This window comes from Pieris napi, chromosome 14, assembly GCF_905475465.1.
Source record: "Pieris napi chromosome 14, ilPieNapi1.2, whole genome shotgun sequence".
In the NCBI taxonomy this organism is placed as follows: Eukaryota; Metazoa; Arthropoda; class Insecta; order Lepidoptera; family Pieridae; genus Pieris; species Pieris napi.
This window is the reverse complement of record NC_062247.1, coordinates 2790627-2813837: the sequence shown is the minus strand read 5'-3', so window position 1 is coordinate 2813837 and position 23211 is coordinate 2790627. Positions and strand designations below refer to the sequence as shown.

Below are 23211 nucleotides of genomic sequence, written 5' to 3'. Positions count from 1 at the left end.
TCTTTTATAGTTACGTCACAATAAGCGTCCTTTTATTAATATTTTTTTTATTCAATTACCACCGCTAGAAAAGTCTCTTTATTCGTACCTAGGTATTGATCCTTATCAAAATAAATACCAACGTTTCACATAAGCTACAATTTAATGGCATAACCACCAAAAAAGCATGGTGGATTGGTGTTCTCCTGCCGTTTCTCTTGAATAGTTAACTACTATGTAATATAACAAAAATCTTAGCCACAGCAACGCTTGGCCGAGTCTACTAGTATATATGCAGAGTTTAAATAAACAAGAAAGTTTAAATACAACTTTCTTGGAATCTTACACGTGTTTAAATTCGTTATTTCGTTTTTTAGTCTAGTCGACAAGTTGAAAATGGAACAAAATAGAGATACTACTCTTAAAATTATGTGCGATAGCTCATTGGATCCGGAATGACGTCTAGAAAAATGTGCTAAAAGCGTGTATTAGCACATAAAAAATTGCAAAAGTTATAGACCATTAAAGATGAAAAAATAATGGCATTTAGTTTTTTGCCAATATTTAATAAACTATTAATATTTAAGAAATTTCAAATAAAGATTCTGAAAGAGGAGGAAATTTCTAATAAAAAACGCCTGACTCCCAGAACTCTATCTCCATTATTTATAATGTTAATTTAACGCTGAAAATAGGTCTGCGGTTGACATTTTTAGGATTCGCGCGTGGCGTCAAAAGCGACTACGGCACATTAATTAATTTATTTAAGGTATTGAATATTTTTTTTTAAATTTGACAAAATTATGGTGTGTTCTGAACACTATAATTAATTTATTCCCGTTGAAAATTTTACTTAAAGTTAATTTTTCAACAAGTTAAATAATTGTTAACTAACGAAATTTTCTCGAACGACCGTCTTAATTGTAAGTGAAAAAAAATGTTTAAATAATGGTCGTAAAAATATTTCGCTTCGTAGAGCCTTTCTTACATACATACTTAACAAGATCGTGCCATAAAAGTTAAAAAAAATATTTATACTTTGTTTATAACAATTTTTTTACTTAAACAAAAACTTAAAAATCCATGTAATGATGTTAAAAAAATTTTTTTTTTCTAAATCATCATATAATCGTTTTTTTATTAATACAAGATATTTATTGATTTGCAAAAAAAAAATTCCCGCCATTTGTTGATAAATTTTTTTTAAACAAATTGGTTAAATCTATATTTTTAAAAAAAATTTTAACACAACTTTATTACATTAAAAATTTTATGATTTTTAAAAAAAAATTTTTTCCTTAATAACTATTTTTGATTGTTTATAATAGTTTTTTTTTAATTTTCTATTGTTTAAATAATTAGTTAAGAAATTTTTTTTTCCTAAAAATCATAATTGACAGTCTTCTATAAAGTAACAGAAAATTTTTTTTTTTAATCAACACTTCTATTGTTTATTAACTTACCAATTTGTTATACACAAATATTCAACTTTTGTTTATTTTTTTTCTAAAACTTCTAAAATTAACAAAAACAACCATATATAACAAAGTATAGAAATAAAAATTTTTAATTTTAAATAAAAGTAATATTCATGATAATCAAAAAATTTACAAAAAAATGTTTTCTATACTTTGTTATATATGGTTGTTTTTGTTAATTTTAGAAGTTTTAGAAAAAAAATAAACAAAAGTTGAATATTTGTGTATAACAAATTGGTAAGTTAATAAACAATAGAAGTGTTGATTAAAAAAAAAAATTTTCTGTTACTTTATAGAAGACTGTCAATTATGATTTTTAGGAAAAAAAAATTTCTTAACTAATTATTTAAACAATAGAAAATTAAAAAATACTATTATAAACAATCAAAAATAGTTATTAAGGAAAAAATTTTTTTTTAAAAATCATAAAATTTTTAATGTAATAAAGTTGTGTTAAAATTTTTTTAAAAAATATAGATTTAACCAATTTGTTTAAAAAAAATTTATCAACAAATGGCGGGAATTTTTTTTTTTGCAAATCAATAAATATCTTGTATTAATAAAAAAACGATTATATGATGATTTAGAAAAAAAAAAAATTTTTTAACATCATTACATGGATTTTCAAGTTTTTGTTTAAGTAAAAAAATTGTTATAAACAAAGTATAAATATTTTTTTAACTTTTATGGCACGATCTTGTTAAGTATGTATGTAAGAAAGGCTCTACGAAGCGAAATATTTTTACGACCATTATTTAAACATTTTTTTTCACTTACAATTAAGACGGTCGTTCGAGAAAATTTCGTTAGTTAACAATTATTTAACTTGTTGAAAAATTAACTTTAAGTAAAATTTTCAACGGGAATAAATTAATTATAGTGTTCAGAACACACCATAATTTTGTCAAATTTAAAAAAAAATATTCAATACCTTAAATTAATTAATTAATGTGCCGTAGTCGCTTTTGACGCCACGCGCGAATCCTAAAAATGTCAACCGCAGACCTATTTTCAGCGTTAAATTAACATTATAAATAATGGAGATAGAGTTCTGGGAGTCAGGCGTTTTTTATTAGAAATTTCCTCCTCTTTCAGAATCTTTATTTGAAATTTCTTAAATATTAATAGTTTATTAAATATTGGCAAAAAACTAAATGCCATTATTTTTTCATCTTTAATGTTCTATAACTTTTGCAATTTTTTATGTGCTAATACACGCTTTTAGCACATTTTTCTAGACGTCATTCCGGATCCAATGAGCTATCGCACATAATTTTAAGAGTAGTATCTCTATTTTGTTCCATTTTCAACTTGTCGACTAGACTATTTAAACATCCGATATTGACTAAAATATTCCATCAATTAAAACTTATAAGAAATATACGGATAACTTTTAATTTCTTTTCGTAATTCGAAATAATTAAGGCTAATGTTATGATAATCACGTCGTCGTTCTTACAAAATTATTCCAGAATGGTATGAAATTACAACTTTTCAAATTTTATGTTAATAGTTTTTTAGGTATACAAATTGAGATTTTCTTGAATATTAAGCGCCCAAAGCACCCAAGACATTCGAGGAATAGGCATATATTCTTGAAGGCAGATAGTGGACGTTTTATTACGATATTTCCGGGAAATTACTAATACTTCCTATATTGGTATTTCTCATTTACCCTAATGATTCCAATTAAATGAAACAAAATCGCTAAGTTATCAGAGCTAAAATAATTATTATAATTTCCTGAGATCGTAAAAATGAAAAAAAAAAACAAATTTATTTATTTATTAAGTATACCACATCATATATTTTCTATAGTATTTAGATAGATTGTAATCTATCTATTCTAAAATACATGAATATTATTGAACATACATTTTCCAAAAAAAAAAACTAATAAATCCATAAACTACTCTACCCTCAAATATTCTAACTTTATTTGTGTCTGTGCCTAACACATTATATCGTCAATTTTTAAGTCTAAGACAAGTCGTTCCGTCGCCGCGTCGTCAGTCAATATGTTTTTCTTCGAACCAGCAAGTATAATTTGTTTGTGAAGTAAAATCCAGTCGAGTCGAGATTTGAACCAGCAACCTCTTAAAGAACAACCTCAGAGGATTGAAACATCAAATTTTAAGCATTTTTTTAATTAGTTACATAAATATGTCTCGTGACAGCGACCTATAAGAAACCTTAGACATTTATAATTAATTGTAATAAGTGCATTTTTATTGCGTAAACCGTTTTCTATTTATTAATAATATTCGTGGAATCAACAGAGAATTGACAATTTTTGAATAATAAACCTAACCCTTTAGTTAGGTATTAGGCATTTATAAGTACAAGAATTCATCAAATTTGAATTAGCGATAAAGTTGACACTCTGATATTACAAGTCGTGACAGCAAGTGGCTTGAAACTTAGTCGGCTGTCACAGAATACATAATTGTGTTGATAAATAATTAATATGAATTTGTGAAATTTAGCAACAGTTCAACAAGGTATGGGATTTTTGTAAATAATATTAAAATAAAAATAAAATAAAATATGTTTATTATGGAACATAAGATACACGTATCACTTAAACCACGTCATTAAATTTGAATTTGTAGGCATCCCTACTCATCGACAAAGAAGACAGAGGGTGTAGGCCGAGAGAAAGAGCCGGCGTAAAAAACTCTCGGTACTCTTTTAAAATAGCAAATCATTTTAATTAATTAGTAGCTATATAAAGACTTCCTTTGTGTAAAAATATATGTAATAAATCTATGAGCGTCACCGTAAAGTTATTCTAAGTCTATCTTGAAAATTGTCAAAAAAACACCGTTAAATACGACTCACCATTTAACGTATAATTCTTTGACAGATAAATATAAAATAAACCTTTGCATTGTTAAATTTCAATCCTTTAATGCATTAAAGTGTATTTAAAAAAAATCAAGCCTCTATTATACAAAATATTCCCATTATTAACTATTATTAGGTATAATTTACCTACCTATTAAATCAATAGGCTCATAAGTTAGCGACATGATTATAACCCTGTCCTGGATTCGATTCCTAGCGATAATTATTTTGTTAAGCACAGTAGGCTGTTTACCTAATTGCTTCAAAATATAATACTTTTATTGTTGAGCAGATGCCAAAATGGAAATATTTTCAATACTCTAATCATAATATCTAAATCTTTTAAGTTGATGTGAGTCACTCGCTGCCAACGACAGTAAATGTAAATAAAGTAATGAAATTGCGATTATATTAAAATAAGTTTAATTTGAATATTGACTTAATATAAAATTTAGTAAGGTTTAGGTCGCTTACACTAGGCTATATTACCACAAATTAAACTCAAACCTCCAACAAAGGCCTCTGGGACTCGCAAAAATAAATAATAACGATAAATCCAGTACTGAGCTCGCGTGCTTAAGTCGGACCTCTGTCAAGCGTTGATAAGGTCAGCTGTCATCGTGGGCTATTAAAATGACGGCTCCTAACTTGGTCGATAAACTCAGGATTTTAGATGTTCCCACTTAACTCGAAAGGGTTAACTTGGAATAGGGTCTCTATACGTAGCGATCTTCCCTAGTTCCTAACAAACAGGCAGGTTCTAAATTCAAATATCGTTATTTCCGGGAAATTACTTTAAAATAAGAATATATCATGACGTCATGATTATATAGTAAAAACATCTTATAAGAATCGTATTAGATATTTGTAACCTAGAATGAAATTATTATTTAAAAAAATATTATTTATTTAAATTAAATGGCATAAATTATTAGAAATCGTATCTTTCAATAGAGAGCGCGTAATTTTATAGTTTTTATTTAAATCGCAATTACAATAGTTACTTATATATTTAAATCCGACATTAGACCGGAATAACACAATTTCATATATATATTTTATGTACGAGTATATGTTTATATGATTAATGTTAAGACAATCTTAACTCAAAAATTAATTCTAATGAATACAGCTTCTTTTTATTTTTTTACTATAAATAAAGTAAGAAAAATACCAAATATCACTTAGGATTTAACCTTGGTGCCTAAATGGTACAAATTTCTTTACTTAGATAGTAAGGAGAAAAAAAAATCTGAATAAAAATGAAAAGGTTAGGTTAGCAACTAATATCGAATAACGGCTAATTAAGCACCTTTTGTTTACTTACAAAAAACATAAATTTGGAAGGGCTAAAACTTATTGCTGTTAATCACAGATATCAATCAAATCAAAAAATCATTTATTCATTTAGGTAACACAATGTACACATATGAACGTCAATAAAGAAATACATATTAAATACTAAATGCTTCTAATTTTACATTTACTGCCAGTTCTCAAAACAAGGGCGTAGAGCGAACGAGAAGGACTGGCAATAAACTCTCCGGCACTCTTTTAAATCGCCAAGTTTTTTGTTTTACACAATGTTTGTAAGGATCTGCAACCATTACACCATCTTCCACATGACTTCTTAAGTAATAAATAATAATCAAATAAACTAAAAACAAAGACTTGTCCTCTATCAGCAGGAGGCATGGTGAAATAGGAGCACGCACTTCTCGTATATATAAGCTGCTTACCAACGAACCTATCGTGTAGATTCCCCTCATAACTGTTAAAAGAAGGTTAAAAGCAAAATAGAACACAAATAGGACATCATAAAAAAGAATGCTTTGTGGTACACGTGATATAGGTAAATTACTGTACAACACGAATCCGAACAAAAAGTATGCATTTCCGGCCGTCCAGGCATTCCATTCAGAGCACCACTTCAAAGTATTTGAACAACCTGCGGCCCGCTAATTTCCCATTCAGCGCAGAGGTAGCCCTATCTATGTTTGCATCGTATTTAGACCTGCAACGGACAGATAAAAAGGAGTCAAAGAAAAGCCTATCTCTTCCGTTTGCACGTTTGCTATGCTAACTTCACTAAATAAACTTCACTGTACGGCATGTGTGAAAACAATGCATGTGTGCGTGGTACGGCGCGCGTTGATTGCTCAGTTTGATGTGTGCGTCAAGTGATGTCGCCGTGTAAGCGTCATTAGTGGAATGGTGCGGAGTTGTTCATAAAACTTTCATTTGTCAATCTGTTGGTAAGGTCAGCGGGAAACGGCTTTTGCATTTTCCTTATTTCTTTGAGATTATTTAAATTTTCACTCATGCATCTGTTACAGAAATCTAATTTAATAAATCGATGACTTCATTATGATATTAAAGGGTTTTGGTTTGGTACATCAAAAATAAATTGCTTCTAAAAGGCTTACTAGCAGTGGTGGTTAGTTTGACGTTATCTATAATCAAGATCGATAAACAAACTGAGAAATAAGGCGACATATAGGGTATATTTACCTTCGGGAATTTTGAGTTAATTAAAATGCGTGTAATTACCAGAATTTAAGAATTAATTTTCTGTTTCAAATTATAAAACCCTACGTTTTTGCTCGCTTTACAATAGGCATTGCCCCGAGTAGTTTTATCCCAGTAAAGGATATTTTATTTATGTATAATACTCGCACAAATATAATACATACTTGTATATCTCAATTACTTTTTGTAACACTCTAATGTCTAATTTAATGATTGCGTTTATTTTTTTCTTATGGAACCTTGGACCTTCTATGTGGAATTCCGCCGTCTCTAGGCTCGTAGTGATAAAGGAAGACAAACAAGAATTTAGCTTCAACACACAGCATGTTATATTCTAGTTATATAATTTATTATTAAGATTGTATATGTAAGTTATGTATCCATAAAATATCTTATTATTTGTATTCCATAGTTTTGTGCTTAGATTTTTGGGTCTAACACTTACCAGATTCCTGATGATGTTGACTTTCGTCCAGGGTTATAGAACTCTTAGTAAGCACAATTATTAGACATATAATTCGGAATAAAGTAGATGTGTTGGCGTCGTCGTAAAAGTAACTCTCAACCCTAAGGCTGTGCCGTCAAGTGCCGTCAAACCAATGGATTATTATTTCTATTTGCGCATATGTAGCGGGGTAGTAGACATCGTGAAGAAGCCGGCATAAATCCAAAAATTCATGACATACAGGTAGGAGTCTATAAAAGAAAGGGAACTAAAAAAATACATGATTATATATTAATATTATAATACAAAGATTATTAATATTAATCGTAAACAAAAAGCAAGTTAATAAAATTATTTTTTATTAATAAATTACACTCCAGTCAGCCAGGTCTTGGCCTCAGATTTCGGAGTCTGTTACATTATCATTTTTAAATCTAATAGGCAAGTAGGTGATCAGCCTCCAGTGCCTGACACACGCCGTCGACTTTTTGGGTCTAAGACATGTTGGTTTCCTCACGATGTTTTCCTTCACCGTTCGAGCGAATGTTAAATGCGCACATAGATAGAAAGTCCATTGGTACACAGCGTGGAATCGAACCTACAACCTCAGGTATAAGAGTCGCACGCTGAAGCCACTAGGCCAACACTGCTCTCTCTCTCTCTATTCATACAACAAACGGTAAAATTTGAAAAGCACAGAATACGATGATCATATTAATCAACATTGAAACAAGATTATCTTCAAGATCTTTATACTGATTACTCAATCCGCCACTCAATATTCACAACACAACCTGTTAATTAATTCAACTCAAACTATAGTGTATTAAAATGAACAAGCGATCTTGAAACAACATTGAACGGGATTGGATTGGAAACAAGTCCTTAATATCTTATGAAAATGTTTCGCGCTAGCGTCTAACAATTCTGCCAATGCTGAAATACTCGACTATAGAGTCACGGAGGCTTGCGCGGTGTACGGCACACTTTAGTAGTAATCGCGACGCCAGGGCGGGCGGGCGAAAAGCGTCTCGGTCGCGTGTGAATTTTCTCTTACGATACAGTGAGTGTTGTGATTGTGACGTGTTATGACGATTGATTATTAATATTGTGTTTGTGAATGGATCACATTCTCTTGTCGGTAAGTTATTGTTGCTTAGAATTGAACGGCCTAGCGTAAACTTTATATGAAATATTTATAAAAGGGTTAAATGTCTTAAGTCTTTTTTAATATTTGAAGGTTTAATTGATTTTGTAGCAGATTCCATTGTACGGATATAAAATTAAAATCGAATGCAAAATTAAAGCTAATGTCGCAAATAATATGTTTTATAATTAAGATCGATCTCATCTAGTTTAAAAAAAAAATGTTTGACGTGTAAAAGTATTTGTAAAAACCTACTTACAGAAATAAATCATTTATCATTTATTTATCATTATCATTTAAAGTATTATCTTCGAATGAATTAATTTAAATAAGATCAAAAGACGAACAAAACGGACAAGGATACATTATTGGAATCTATTTCCAAATTTATCTTTTTGTAAAATTACATTTTAAAAAATCCCTTGTAGGTAAAGCTCGTAAATAGTGGACTAATTAATTTTGGATTACATAATCCAAAAACCCTGTAAAGTTTATATAAATTCGTCCCGCATATATTACATCTATTCGTGGAAAGCAAATATTTTGATATACCACTAGGCTTACAAACATCTCCGGTCAAATATATTATGAATATGTAGGATTTTCAACGCTTGAATAATGCGAACGGTTATTAAGATGCAATAGTGGCTATAATTTGTGTGGAAATTTAGTTTAATTACGTGGCTACATAAAATACTCTATGAGATAAAAACTCATTGAAATATAGAATTTATAACTTTTTTAAGTTGATTTAAAACAGCAAAGTTTACGCTACGTGCTTAGTGACTTATATTTTTTTTGTACATAATTGCACGATTTTATATTCGAGTAAAAATCTCATAAAATTCACTAACCATTTCCACTTTTTTAATACATTTAAGTATATAATAAAACAACTAAAGTTCATAAAGGCTAACGTGGTTAATCAAACGTTCATTTAACTAAACAATATTCACGCAGTGGCGAGTTAATTTACAATCAATCATGTTATTATAAAATAAAGATAGTTACCGCTCTGATATTTTCCATAAAAAGCTTAAGCTTGAAGCTATGAAGTTAATTGATTGAGAAAATAGAACTTAGACCATTTTCCATTATCATATACGAGTTGTCATTGCATTGCAGAGTAGAAGACTCATTGGTCTAGTGGTTAGTATCCCTGACTGCGAATCCATGGGTCTCGGGTTCGATCCCCGGCTGAGACAAACATCGATGTGATGAGCATTTGGTGTTGTGCTTAGGTCTTGGGTGTTTAAATATGTATTTATATGTCTATCTATCTATAATATGTATGTATTTCCGTTGCCTAGTACCCATAACACAAGCTTCACAAGCTTAGCATGGGACTAGGTCAATTGGTGTGAATTGTCCAAAAAATAAAAATAAAATAAAATAAAATACATCAAAATTGTATATTTTGTACAATAAAGAAACATGAATACCGTTTTGAATGTATTGTTAATTTTGTATTGGAATTACTATGGGCTTAATTCGTATTGCTGGAGGCAATGCAAACCAACAATCCGAACTGAAATCAGTAAATCAATCGCGAATAAATTTATTATATCTACTTCTTGCTCAATACGTTTTACCCTATAGCAACAGTCATACGGATAAAATGTTTTTTCTTATTCTGAAAATGTACCAGGTTCTTATATATCTTAAAAATGATTTCCTTTTTATTGTAATGAAATATATTTGAGGTAGGCCTCGGCCATTTTCAATTTAATATAAATATCTCGCTGAAAGACGCTGAAAATGTTAACGGAAACTTTTGTTATGAGAAAAGTACGATCGACTTACTTTGAACAATTTATTATTTCAAAGATATATTTAAAACTTGGCTAATATAAGCATTTTAGATTATACTCCTGGCAATATTAAGTCGTGACTTGGAACAATAATTATGAAAAGTATTCTTTATCATAAGCATGATATGTCAAAATACACATATACTTGATCTGTGTGTAGCATACAGTTTAAATATAAATAAAACGACATTTATATGTGTAAAAAAGTTAATATCTATTATTTGCGTTATTTCGCCAGCATCGAAAAGAGCTGATTACCAATTACCGCGAATGGCTGAACAGATCTTCATAAATTGTAGCTAAAGACCCTCTCCACTACGTAAACTTTTAAAAAAAAATCCGTATCATAATTGGCCCACGCGTTTATAAACTACGATGCCACAAACATACACACTTACTCACTCGTCGAAGGTTAAACGATAGCTCAAATAAGTCAAAACCAAACAATATACACTTATGAACGTCAATAAAGAAATACATATTAAATGCTTCTAATTTTACATTTACTGCCATCTCTCAAATCAGGGGCGTATAACGGACGAAAAGAACTGGCAATAAACTCTCCGCCACACTTTTTAATCGCCAAGTTTTCTGTTTTACACCATGTTCCACGTGACATCTTAAGTAATTAATAGTTAATAAAAAAAAACAAAGATTTATCCTCTACCAGTTGTTTCCTTCCTATCTCTCACTCTTGACAGAGCGGTCGTGATCGCTATGAAATAGTGGTAATAGAAGGAGCAGATGTGATGCGCTTCATGACGTTTCGCCATCGTTGCCTATTAGAGGTCATTACTATCAGTAGTAGGCATGGTGAAATAGGAGCACGCACTTACATTCTCGAGGGAACAACACATAGTCGATATAAATATAGTCGGTTTTCTATATAAGTATTAATTTTCAAAGATTTACTACGATTTGCCGAAATTAAGCTCAAAATTTTGTTATTTGAATTCTCCATATCAGATTTTACTTTTACAAAATACTCTTATATCTATGTTCACTGCAGAGGTTCGTAGTCGAAGTACGGTTTAGACCACTCAGACCGACCGAGTGTCTCAACTCCATTCAAGTAAGGCTTGAAGTACTGCCTAGATTTTTCTCGAGATTCTTATCTATCATATTCTATAGGTCTATGTTTTAAATTAATAAGGAAAATTTGATTCTGAAGCTACTACGATGACCAAAAACACTTTGGCATGGTTTTTAATATCAACGCCTTAGTATGACTATTTATATTAAAAAGCTTTTAATCGATTCGATTCAAGTATTAACAAGGAACATTTTATACATAGATATTTTTTTGATAAATGTGACAATATATCGCCTATATATTGTCTTCGATCGGAGCTCGCGATTTAAATTTAATTTAATGAAATACTGTAAAACAAATTTAAATTTAATAAACAGGCTAAAGTAATGATTATTTTTTAAATTATTATATGCAATAAGTATTGATAGGTTTATTTATATACAATAGTAAAGATCACACTAACTTTTGAATGACAATTGACATTTTGTGTCCATAGAAAATTTACGATAGTAACGTCAAATATTCGTATACTTCAATACGTAATGTCAGCTTCTGACAGCTCGTATCAATTTTCTATACAATTAGTTCCAATTATACCCAAAGGAGCGGTGCTCAAATTTTCCGTACAAATATCTATGGTTAACTTATAGTTTTGTTTTGTCGTTGAAAGAATACTAAGCCAAGGATTTTAAGCGAACTGGTCGAAGTTCCATACAATAACTGACACAAGTTCAGAGACGTTCTTTAAACATATGAATTAACACCTTTATTCGGGATCGTGTGTAGGTGGTAATTAGAGAAAAATTTCCATAGCAAATACGTTGTTAAAAGTTCGGCATGTGAACTTTTAATTGGATTAAAACTGAAATTGACGATGTTGGGAAAAATTACTTTTTAAAATTTTCATATTTACTAGCAGGAACGTTACAATACTATCCTTTCTAATAAACATTCAAGTTTAAGGTAAAATTATAAGTGTTTTATGAAGTCGTTAAAATATTGTATCGGTTTTATATAATTAACGAGTTGGACGTGCGCGTAAATTAAATATACCTATCTACAATATAATTATCCTACATTTAAAATAAATTTAAAAGAATTGCAAAAATATGCTTACGCTACTTTCGCGTTTTTTAAATTATAAATGATATAGTGCTATAATAATATTAAATCTAATCTTAATGGCTGGCAACGCAACATGGGTGTCCATGGGTTGCGACAGCTGCCTTTCTGTAGGCTCGGTTGTCCCCATATTTCTTCGTGGGTATGTCACTGAACTCCACTTAAACGGCTGGACAGATTTGAATTAATTTTTTTTGTATGCTTTTGGGTGGCGCCTTGATAGTTTCGATTCACAATACGGCCCGGCAGGTGGCGCTGCAGCCGGTATCTAGGTTGTTTATATAAAGCACATAAACAGCTGGTATATATATAAACCTTCTGTGCATGTGTTCGTAATTAAACTCATAAACGGCTGGACAGGTTTTGATGAAATTTTTTGTGTTCAAGTGGAGTCGAAAAAGAATTACATTTTTTTTTGTATGTAAGTGTGTACAGGACAACGTCTGTCGAATCCGCTAGTATCATATAAAAACCTGCACAAAAACTCTTATTTTCATTCAATAATTAAATTTGATTAATTAATTAGTATTTAATTATGTACTCACTTTGTTAAGGCTTAATGATATTGATATTGGAGTGCTCCAACGTTAAGATTTTTTAATATAATTATGTTATTGGAAAATTTAATAATAATTTATACAATGTTCCGTTCGCATTATATATACAGTAATTATGTGTACTTGGTTAGTACAGTCACAGTACGTAGTATAGTTGAATATAGAGGCTGTCAATCGTTCAGCCAAGTTAAGCAATACTTGCAATAGACAAAGTTTTGATGGTGGACCGTTACCAATTAATATTAGACTTTTATACATTTTAGTTCTTTCTAAGGCAGTATATATGTATTAATTTATTCGTTGTATTACCAGTATACAAAATCAGGATTAAAGATGATGAAGCGAATAAAAAAACTAATACTTTGAGAAAATAAATAGAATACAATACAAATATGTAATATTAAAAAATCAGATAAATTATTATCAAGACTTCGTTGGTAATGCATATTATGGTCGTGTCGCCAAAACAATAAATCATATTATTTGATTGACAAAAATGCAATCCCAAGTTATCAATAAAATTATCTCAGAAATATCATTGCCCTGGGACATTTCTACTAAATTATATTGACTACTAGCTGGCCTGGCGAACATCGTACCGCCTAACAGTCGATTCTTAATTTTTTTTAATACTTATTCTGCTACTCGTACTTTATGTAAAAAAATAACAAAATAAAAAAATTACCTTCCCGGAACCCCTCCACTAACACTTGAACTTTATGATATGGTATTAAAGTTCAATTGCCTTTTAAGTATTATTACGAATATTTTGTATGGGAATATAGAAAAGTGTTGTTTTAAACCTTTTTACCCAATTTTTTTTAATTTTTCTCTCCGTAAGAACCATCCTCGTACTTCAAGGAATATTATTTAAAAAAATCAAGACAAATCGGTCAAGCCGTTTTCATGTTATGTCGTGACAACGAAAAACGGGTTTCATTTTTATATATGTATAGACTAGTGGACCCGACAGACGTTGTCCTGCATGATATTTCAAGCAATTAGTAAAGCAAAGTATGAAAGTACCGACTGCAGCGCCATCTGGCGGGCTGATTTGTGAATCTAAACCATTCCCAGATCCCCTTGAACACACACAAAAAATTTCATCAAAATCGGTCCAGTCGTTTGAGAGAAGTTCATTGACATACACACTCACAGAAGAATTATATATATAAAGATTAAATCACTCACTATATCTATAAGAAGGCTTAAATTCTACTTATAAACGATTGTATAAAGCCCGAAGCGTCAACCATTTTAAATTGCTCTAACCAAAAGATTTTAAAGTACCTTTGATCGAACCCTTTGGCTCGTAGGCGCATTGATTTACCGGGCCGGGTCTAGTCGCAAATTACCAACCCGGGCAAAAGTAATGATGCCGCCAAGTTAGAAAAACTGCCCTTCGATATCCACGGTCCATTTCCTTTATAAATATAAGACGGAAGGTATATATTTCGATGATTTAATGCATACATCTTCTATGTTTTAATTCACTGTCCGCATTTCCTTCGAGACAGTGGATATTAAATGACATTTAAATCAATAACATTTTGTTGGTATTATCTAATATATAAAATTCTCGTGTCACATTGTTCGTTCCCATACTCCTCCGAAAAGGCTCGACCGATTCTTATGAATTTTTTATGCATATTCAGTAAGTCTGAGAATTGGCTATCTTTCAAACCCCTAAATGTTAAGGATCACCTCTTAATTTTAAATTTTTATACAAAAATACATACAACCTCTAACTTTTGTCCCTCTACGATCAACCCCTATTTTTTATTATAGCAGATAGTTATTTTTACTAAACTAAAACAATGTTTTTTAGAAATAGAACAACGTTTGTCGGGTCAGCTAGTATTATAGATTCCCGTTTGTTACATTCTTCATATGGGGCACAGCTCTTGCAAGATCTAAGGGTTATAAGCCATGTGTGTAATTCTCTTCCCTGTCTTGCCGATCGGAACATCAAGGTCAACGACCAATGGAGGGATCCCACAAGGCTGGGTCATATCCACGACTCTTTTCCATCTGCGTATCAATGACATGATGCAACTTAGCAACATTCATTGCCATGCGGATGATGGCATATGATGATAGCTAGAGATACTGTTTACCCTGACCGTGCTTGTATTTATCGGGAAGTTGCCAATTAGTACCGGATCAAAACTGGTATCTGAAGTCGAAATTCTACTACGTGGAGTTCGGATTGGGGTTGACAAAATTTAAGATTTTTTTGCTACTCGTTAAGGTATTTCCGAACTAATATGAATAGGGATCCTTCAGTAAAACAGCGTATAAATTCTTAAAAGGCCGGCAACAGACTCGTGATCCCTCTGAGATTGAGTGTGTCCATGTGCGGCGAAATCACTTAAAAGTGCTCCTTGTTCATAAAACCAAATAATACTTCAATAGTGAATGTGGATTCGATTACCAACAATTTTTTTATTGGTGTTTGTGTTCAGTTAGTTGTATATTTACATTAATTTATTACGGTCCAACTGGATTGGGTGGGATTTCCCATTTCCCATACATTATGCACAAGTAACTTCTACTCATATGTACTTGTGTGTACATATAAGTACAAATTTTTCGTTTAATTAGATATTTGTGTTTGTATTGCAAGTGTTGCCTAGAAAAACTAATCGTGAATGGCAGAGTCAAGGGCAACAGTTCTCGAGGTCGATCGACTACTCGCTGGTCTCCAGTGGAGTAAGTTGTGCGGTGCCACTTACATGACCTTCAGAAATGAAGAGAATCTTCTCTCAGTCACACTGAAAGAAAAAAGATTGCAGAAGTGTTTATCTAAGGAAATTTATGTTTAATATCTTCTTAGATTGGTATAGCATTACACGAATAGATAATAGCTTTTCTTCCAAATAACAAGGTTACTGATTTCTACTTGTCCCTTCTCAATGGATTATGAATTCATAATATTGTTTCTTTTATATTCTAAGTACTGTACTCTAATAAATCTTTCTCTTTACGTAATTGCATATTGCTTTCACAATAATATAAACGCGGGCTCCTATTTCACCCTATTTATTGCTGATAGAGGTTAAGCATTTGTTTTTCTTATTTACTTGTTTTTATTATAAAAATAATTGATTTAATATGTGATTAGGAGCACATAATGGTTGCAGCACCTTACAAACATTTTATAACAGAAAACTATTTTCAGATGTTCTACGACGTTAATTGAACTTTAAATTTAGAAGATTAATTTTTTATGCACGTTTAGAAGTGAACCTTGTGTAACCTATATGAATAAATATTTAGATTTTTGATATGGACATATTACCCTTGTTCGTTCGAAAGAACGATATCTTGTTGAAACAAGTCTTACATTAATAATAAGCGCGTAAAAATATTACCTACTTATCAAAGCAGAGATGGCCTAGTGGCTTCAGTGGGCAAATCTTATCCCTGATATCGTAGGTTCTATTCCCCGCTGTGCGCCAATGAACTTTCTGTGTATGTGCGCATTGAACATTATCTTATAAGGAAGACATCGTGAAGAAAGCAGCGTGCCCCCAAGAAGGCGAGGGCACCTTCTCACCTATTAGAAAAGACATATGATTACGAAACAGATATAGAGATCTTAAGTCCAGACCTGAAAAGGTGATAGTGCCATTGGTCTTTTTGTCTAAACATAAACGATTAAAAAGACGCAGAAACTTTTGCTCCATGCCAAATTCCTAGAGATGTTGCAAGACCTTCTACGCTTCTTTTTTTTTTTTTAAAGACCAATTGACCTAGTCCCATGCTAAGCTGGTGAAGCTTGTGTTATGGGTAAAAGCAACGGATATACATACATATTATAGATAGATATAAATACATAATTATTTAAACACCCAAGACCTAAGCACAACACCAAAGGCTCATCACATCGATGTTCGTCTCAGCCTGGGATCGAACCCGGGACCCATGGATTCGCAGTCAGGGGTACTAACCACTAGACCAATGAGTCGTCAAACTTGCTTGCCACTATATAAAAGTTATTTAATCAAACATCAAAAAGGGATCTTCAATATATCACGTGTGAAGCAGGGTCCGACGTTATTAGCGCTTTTACGTCATCATAAAGATTATTATCCCTCGTAATCATTTAACCCACTCATTGGAGTGTTATTTTGTGTTAGAATAATTTAACTCTGTTTGCAAATGCTTGAGAGACCTGTCAAATTCGAAGTAGGTCAACTGTCAGGTATTAATTTTGAATGAGTCTTGGCTATCTCATTTGTTTACTGTGCAATTTTTTTAAAAACAAAACACGCTTATCTAAAATCTGGGTGCAATTGCAGGCAAAACGTAAGAGAGTGCTTATTGTAACAAGAGAAACGCAAAAAATATTACATTTTTTAACAATCTGTAATCCACAGATTTGCGAGTGTTTCATTGTTTCCGTATTGTTTTTTCAAATGAATATAACAAGGGGCAAACGGGTAGGAGGCTTATCTGTTAATGATACCGCCGCCCATAGACATATATAATGCTAGAGGACTCGTAAGTGCGTTGCTTGCTTTTAAGAATAGGTACGCTCTTTTCTTGAAGGACCCTTAGTCGAATTGGTTCAGAGCTACCGCAATGGGCAGCTGGTTCCACATAGTGTGCAGAAAAAACTGCTTTAAACACACTCAGTTGTGGAACGACGGACGTCCAGGTGTTACGGGTGGAATTTTGAATTCTGCCTAGATCATAAAATAATTCTTCATTTAAATGATTAGTACTCTCGTACAACAGATTACAAATTATTTGACTGATAAAAACGTGAATTAAATCTTAAATAGCTCGAATATTTAACTATAGTCACTCACAATTACTATAGTTAATAACTATAGCTACTCGATTGCGAGGAAGTTGCATGGATCTGGTTAGCACTGCGAGCGCGAGAGTGTGGTCGGTGCGCGGTGGAGATGGATCCCCCATCCACTTACATACTTCGTATGTATTTGATTGTCATGCTCGTTAAACATGTGTGAAGGATAAATAAAATAAAAATGTAGCTTCCAGTAGCAAAAGAATTCCAATAAGTTTAGTATTTCCAGTGTTCCCACGAACAAAACTCACCTACATGAATTTCATTTATTAGAGTACACGTTCCCGACTAAATGTCAATAAACAGTGAACAATGTGCCTAAAAGTTCATAAATATATTATGTTTAAATAATTGCCTAAATTCAAACTCGTAAACTAACAAGAAAACTTGATAAATCTTATTTATAACAAGTGATCTGTAAATTTATTCGTAGCGATTATAACTTGTTGAAATCATTGAAGCGTCAAATTGGAGATGTTCAAAAGCTTTACTTATAATGATAAGAAATTTTTCATATTTAAATTTTTATATTGAGTTCGAGTATTCCTTTAATAAATGTCTTTTGATAGGTTTATTAACACGATTTTATTATTTGCAAACTTATTTTTAATTCAAACAGTGGATAAATAGGCACCTCCTGGCTGCTACCTCTCTCATCTCACTTAACATCAGGCCAAATAGGGTCTCTCTGTCTAGTTTTGTATTAAATAAAAATACTTTGATAAAAATAAATAAATTAGTGGCGCTACAACCTCTTTAGTTCTTGGCCTCAGATTTCTGAATCTGTTTCATGACCATTTTTAAATCTAATAGGCAAGTAGGTGATCAGCCTCCAGTGCCTGACAAACGCCGTCGACTTTTTGGGTCTAAGACAGCAGTGATGGCCTAGTAGCTTCAGCGTGCGACTCTCATCCCTGACATCGTAGGTTCGATACCCGTGCACCGTGGACTTTCTTCATATGCGCGAATTTAACATTTGCTCGAACGGTGATGGAAAACATCGAGTGGAAACCGGCTTGCTGTAGAAACAAAACGACGGTCGGCGTGTGTCAGGCACGGGAAGCTGATCACCTACTTGCCTATTAGATGATGAAACATATACAGAAATATGAAACCCAAGCCTAAGAAGGTTGTAGCGCTGCTGATTTATTTATTAATGTTCTATCCTACCGTACTTTTCGTAGACACTAATAATCATTACAATTCTGCAAATACATTAATAATTTTATATATTGTTCAAAATATATGTTTGGTAACCGCGGCCATTAAAAGAAACACGATTTTCAATGATGGTAATTAAAAAGTTTACGACTCATTAATAAAAAGTTTATAAAAAACGTGTATTACATTTCATATTTTCAGTATAGTTATCTTAATTTTTAGGTTGTGCTGTGGTTTCAGAAATAAACGTTACAGTTTTGTTAATAAATAGCAAATTTATATATTAATTCTGTGGGTATAAGCTAATATAACATTATTGAACAAAACAGGAACTATTTAATAATAGAAAAATTGCTAATGATAACTAAAAATTAAATGAACAGATTCCATTCAATGATTTTCTATAGCTTTTCTCGTTGGCCTTGGCACTAGAACCTTACTTCATCACTTAGAGAAAATCTGCATTCAGAGACATTATCACGATTTCCCTGCAGAAAATTGTATAACATTTGGGTCAAGGCAGAAAAATAATCTGAAATCGATAGTTTAATAAAGGTAGGTCAAAATTAATCTAAAATTGTAACGGGCGATAAATTCTCTATGAATTTGGGTAGGATTTTATGACGGCCGCGTTATTGGGACCCAACATATTTGTCTCCGAACCAGGCCCAAAATGTTTATGAGGTTACCTTACTGTTTTTATATTATAATGTTAACATGTGTTTTGCCCTAGTGGCTTAGATATATTAATCCTGAGATCGAGCGTTGAGTCACGACTGTGCATTCATATTTATTTACAATTGTAGGATTTAAAGAATATATTTTCTCTCATAAGTCATCACTTACTAGTCTATAAAATAAAATTATTAAGAAACAAATGTAATTTGATATCTGAGAGACAAAATAGAGTAGTTGATAGCGCCACTAGATTTTATTATTTATTGTTCATTAAACAAAAATTTTACACCGTTATCTAGGTTAGCGGGTTATACTCAACACTGAGGTCGTGGAATCTATTACCAGTAATATATATTTTGCTTGGGAAGAAAAACATCCATACGCCATATGCCAAACGAGACTTCATACAAGAACTACAACTATAAAATATATAACAAATATAAAAACTGAATTGTATTAATTCTAGAAAGAGAAGGTTAAGTTAAATAAGTTCACATTATCCATCTATCATTATGAAAGAGGAGTTTAATTTCAGTAAAATACCATAAGTTTTATTTAAAACATGCAAATACAGGAGTCTAGGCTCCGAATATGATTTTGTCCCATTCGGTGTCGTGATCCTTGGTCCGTGGGGTCCTAACGCTATAAGGCTTTTTAAGGAAATAGCAAAAAGGTTAGTCGACATCACAGGAGACCGAAGACCTGGCAGCTACCGCAGACAAAGACTTAGTCTAGCAATTCAAAGAGGGAACGCTGCCGGTATCTTCGGAACCGAAAAGGGACTCTTTTAATTTAATGTTTTATGGTTAGTTATTGTTTTTTTGTTATAGATTTTAATAATTTATTTCATATCTGAATTATATTATATTTTACGTGCTAAAAACGCCTATTGCATACTAATTTTGTTAAATTTGATAGATTTTGAATTTCAGTAAATGATTTTTTTTTTAATAAAATTATATTAATCATCCCGGTTCTATCGTTACGAATATGCCATAAGTCAGTTGAATTCAACTACTAAAGGTGATTAAATAAAAAACAAGAACTTACTGGAATCTTGAATAATTTTGAATGAAATGAATTTCTTAAAATGCCATTTAAAATACTTTACTTTCCAGTAACTGAATTTTAATACAAAATTACGAAGCTTCGTTGAAAGTGCAGCTTCAACGGTTTTTTCTCGAGCGGTCAAGTACTTTAGTACTAGTTACATTGTAAAGTTTCGATTTAGGTTAAGGACGTACGCGGACCGCTTTAGATGGCGGCTCTTTCTTTATTCAGGATTTAGTATAGAATCATTCTCTACAAAGATTAGTGATATTGATTATATTTGTGGTGAAAAGTTAACAAAAATCCTTTGCAATTTCAAGCATAAATCGGTCATAAAAATAGATAGATACATAGATAGAAGTATGTCTCTTAATCACTGTTATAAAAAAGAATTTCGTCTTCTTAATGTCTTTATTGAAATTAAATAATCTTAGCGGTTTTTTTTAAACTCATTTTATGAGGAGTAAAGATTTAAAACTCCATACGATTGGCTAACTCCTTAACATTTTTTTAAAATCTTCTACATAAACCTTTCTTAACCATATTCTATCCTGCTCAATCGTGACTTTTGTATTGCATGGCAATTCATGAATCCGTGAGATTAGCTTTTAAGTTTATTTAGATTAAGGTTGTTGATTCAATATTTTTTTATAAGATTTGGTTATGCAAGTACTTTACTTATATACTATATTTCATCATATTAAAAAACCCAGAAGCTCGCTGGACTTACGCCGATAGGCCGTATTAATTACTTGTAACAAGTTTAACTTAGTACAAAGTAGAACCTTTTAAAGGACCGTTCCTAAGCGTTATTAGTTTTGCACACAGAAGCGAAAAGTATTAGTCTATAGTCAAATGACAATATACCACATGTTAACACATCCGTCTTCAAAATTTACATAGTGTGAAGGAAAAATATTACTCAATCATTTTGATACACACAAATGACTTGGAAAAGATGTAAAAATGTTTTTTCGCGAAAATCTATTATTATACATCTCCTGTGACGAAAAAACGAGATAAGCTGAAGTTATTCTAGCGATAGAGCCGAGTGATATATCGACTCAATCAATTTTATTGCGTCACCCCATGTCACGCTCCTCATACACTCACTTTTGCGTATTTTTGGTAATATTGCAACTCAGGTGCAAATATTTCCCTCTAAATGTTTGTAAGTATACACTCAAAGATACAGTATTTACAATTTTCTTTACCTACATAGTATTAATAAATAAATTATAAAGTAATCAAAAAAAATAAAACAAATTTAAAAAGTTTGGTCCCCGTACATTTTGTGTACCTAGTATGCAATTATGTATCTTGAATAGAACAATTGCTACGAATAGAAGTTTTTTCTATTGAAAATCATTTTTGCTGCTATATTAGATTAGGTACGAAGAAAACACAATATATCCAATTTTGTGCAATACTATTATATAATAAACTATTTATTAACGATCAGTACCTTACGGCTCTCTACTCTATGATGAGGCACTATATACCCCGGCTATACTAATAGATTTTTGGGTACAATTTTTATTTATAGTACAGGGGACAAACCGGCAGAGTCATGGGCGGTATCACACCTAAGTGATACCGCCCATGACTCTTCACCGCCAGGTGCTCGAAAGTGCGTTGCTGGCCTTTTAAGATTTGGTAAGCTCTTATCTTGAAGGCTCCTAATTCAAATTGGTTTGGAAATACTCTAGTGGGCAGCTAGTGGTGGAGCGCGGAAAGAAGTTCCTTAAATTGCCACTCAAGTGAATGAAAACGTACGGAAACCGTATAATATGCTAATTTAAAAAAGCAATATATAAAAAAATACTAAACTTGTATTAGATTCAAAAATCAACTCGTATCATAATGCCTGCATATAAAGAATTATGAATTAAACAAACAATATTATAAATTTATTTATTTATTTAAAAATTAAGTATCAATGAACTTTACTGCCAAGAGAGTTTTGTATACACACCATTAAACTATTTCCTCCAAAATATTTAGCCTATTTCCAAAGGTTAACAGTTTGGCTAGGCATGTTTTTGATTGACGTTTTGCGTGTGGTCGTTTATTAGCAATCCTTAATATTACCATGCTTTAGCCAATGACTTGCCATTTTTCTAACACCTATTATGTGTTATATGACCTTAATTCAATTTTAGGGTGTTCAATTATTTCATAATGAGGAATTGGAGTAACATAGTTTAAATTCAGAAATACTACTTAACAGTTAACATACAAGGAACGATATTTCTTGATTAGATTCTTTGTTTAAAAAGATTAGTTTATTCTTATCTTCTTTACGTATGAATAAATATGATTATGGTTTAATAATAAAACCATTCAATAGAACCTATATTCACAAATTGCATCGCTAAGTAATCTATAACTTATAAAGATATTAAAGCAACTCCTGGCCATGTGTAATACCTTTTCAGAATTCCTACTAAATATGCCAAAATTTGTTATACAGGGTCACTTTTCGGTAGAGTTTTTTTTTTTTCACATTGGGGTCCAAAGTAAACAAAAAGTTATGATTTGAGAAATTTTTATAA

General features: G+C 31.5%; 1 protein-coding gene across 1 annotated transcript in view; it reads left to right on the top strand.

Annotated features, from left to right (window-relative positions):
- The first annotated feature begins 8285 nt into the window (after positions 1 to 8285).
- The window catches only part of LOC125055860 (nephrin), a 434287-nt gene continuing 419361 nt past the window's right edge, over positions 8286 to 23211 (top strand). Inside the window, exon 1 of the mRNA XM_047658511.1 lies at positions 8286 to 8419. The gene's annotated coding sequence lies outside the window, so the exon portion shown is untranslated. The remainder of the gene's footprint in view (positions 8420 to 23211) is intronic.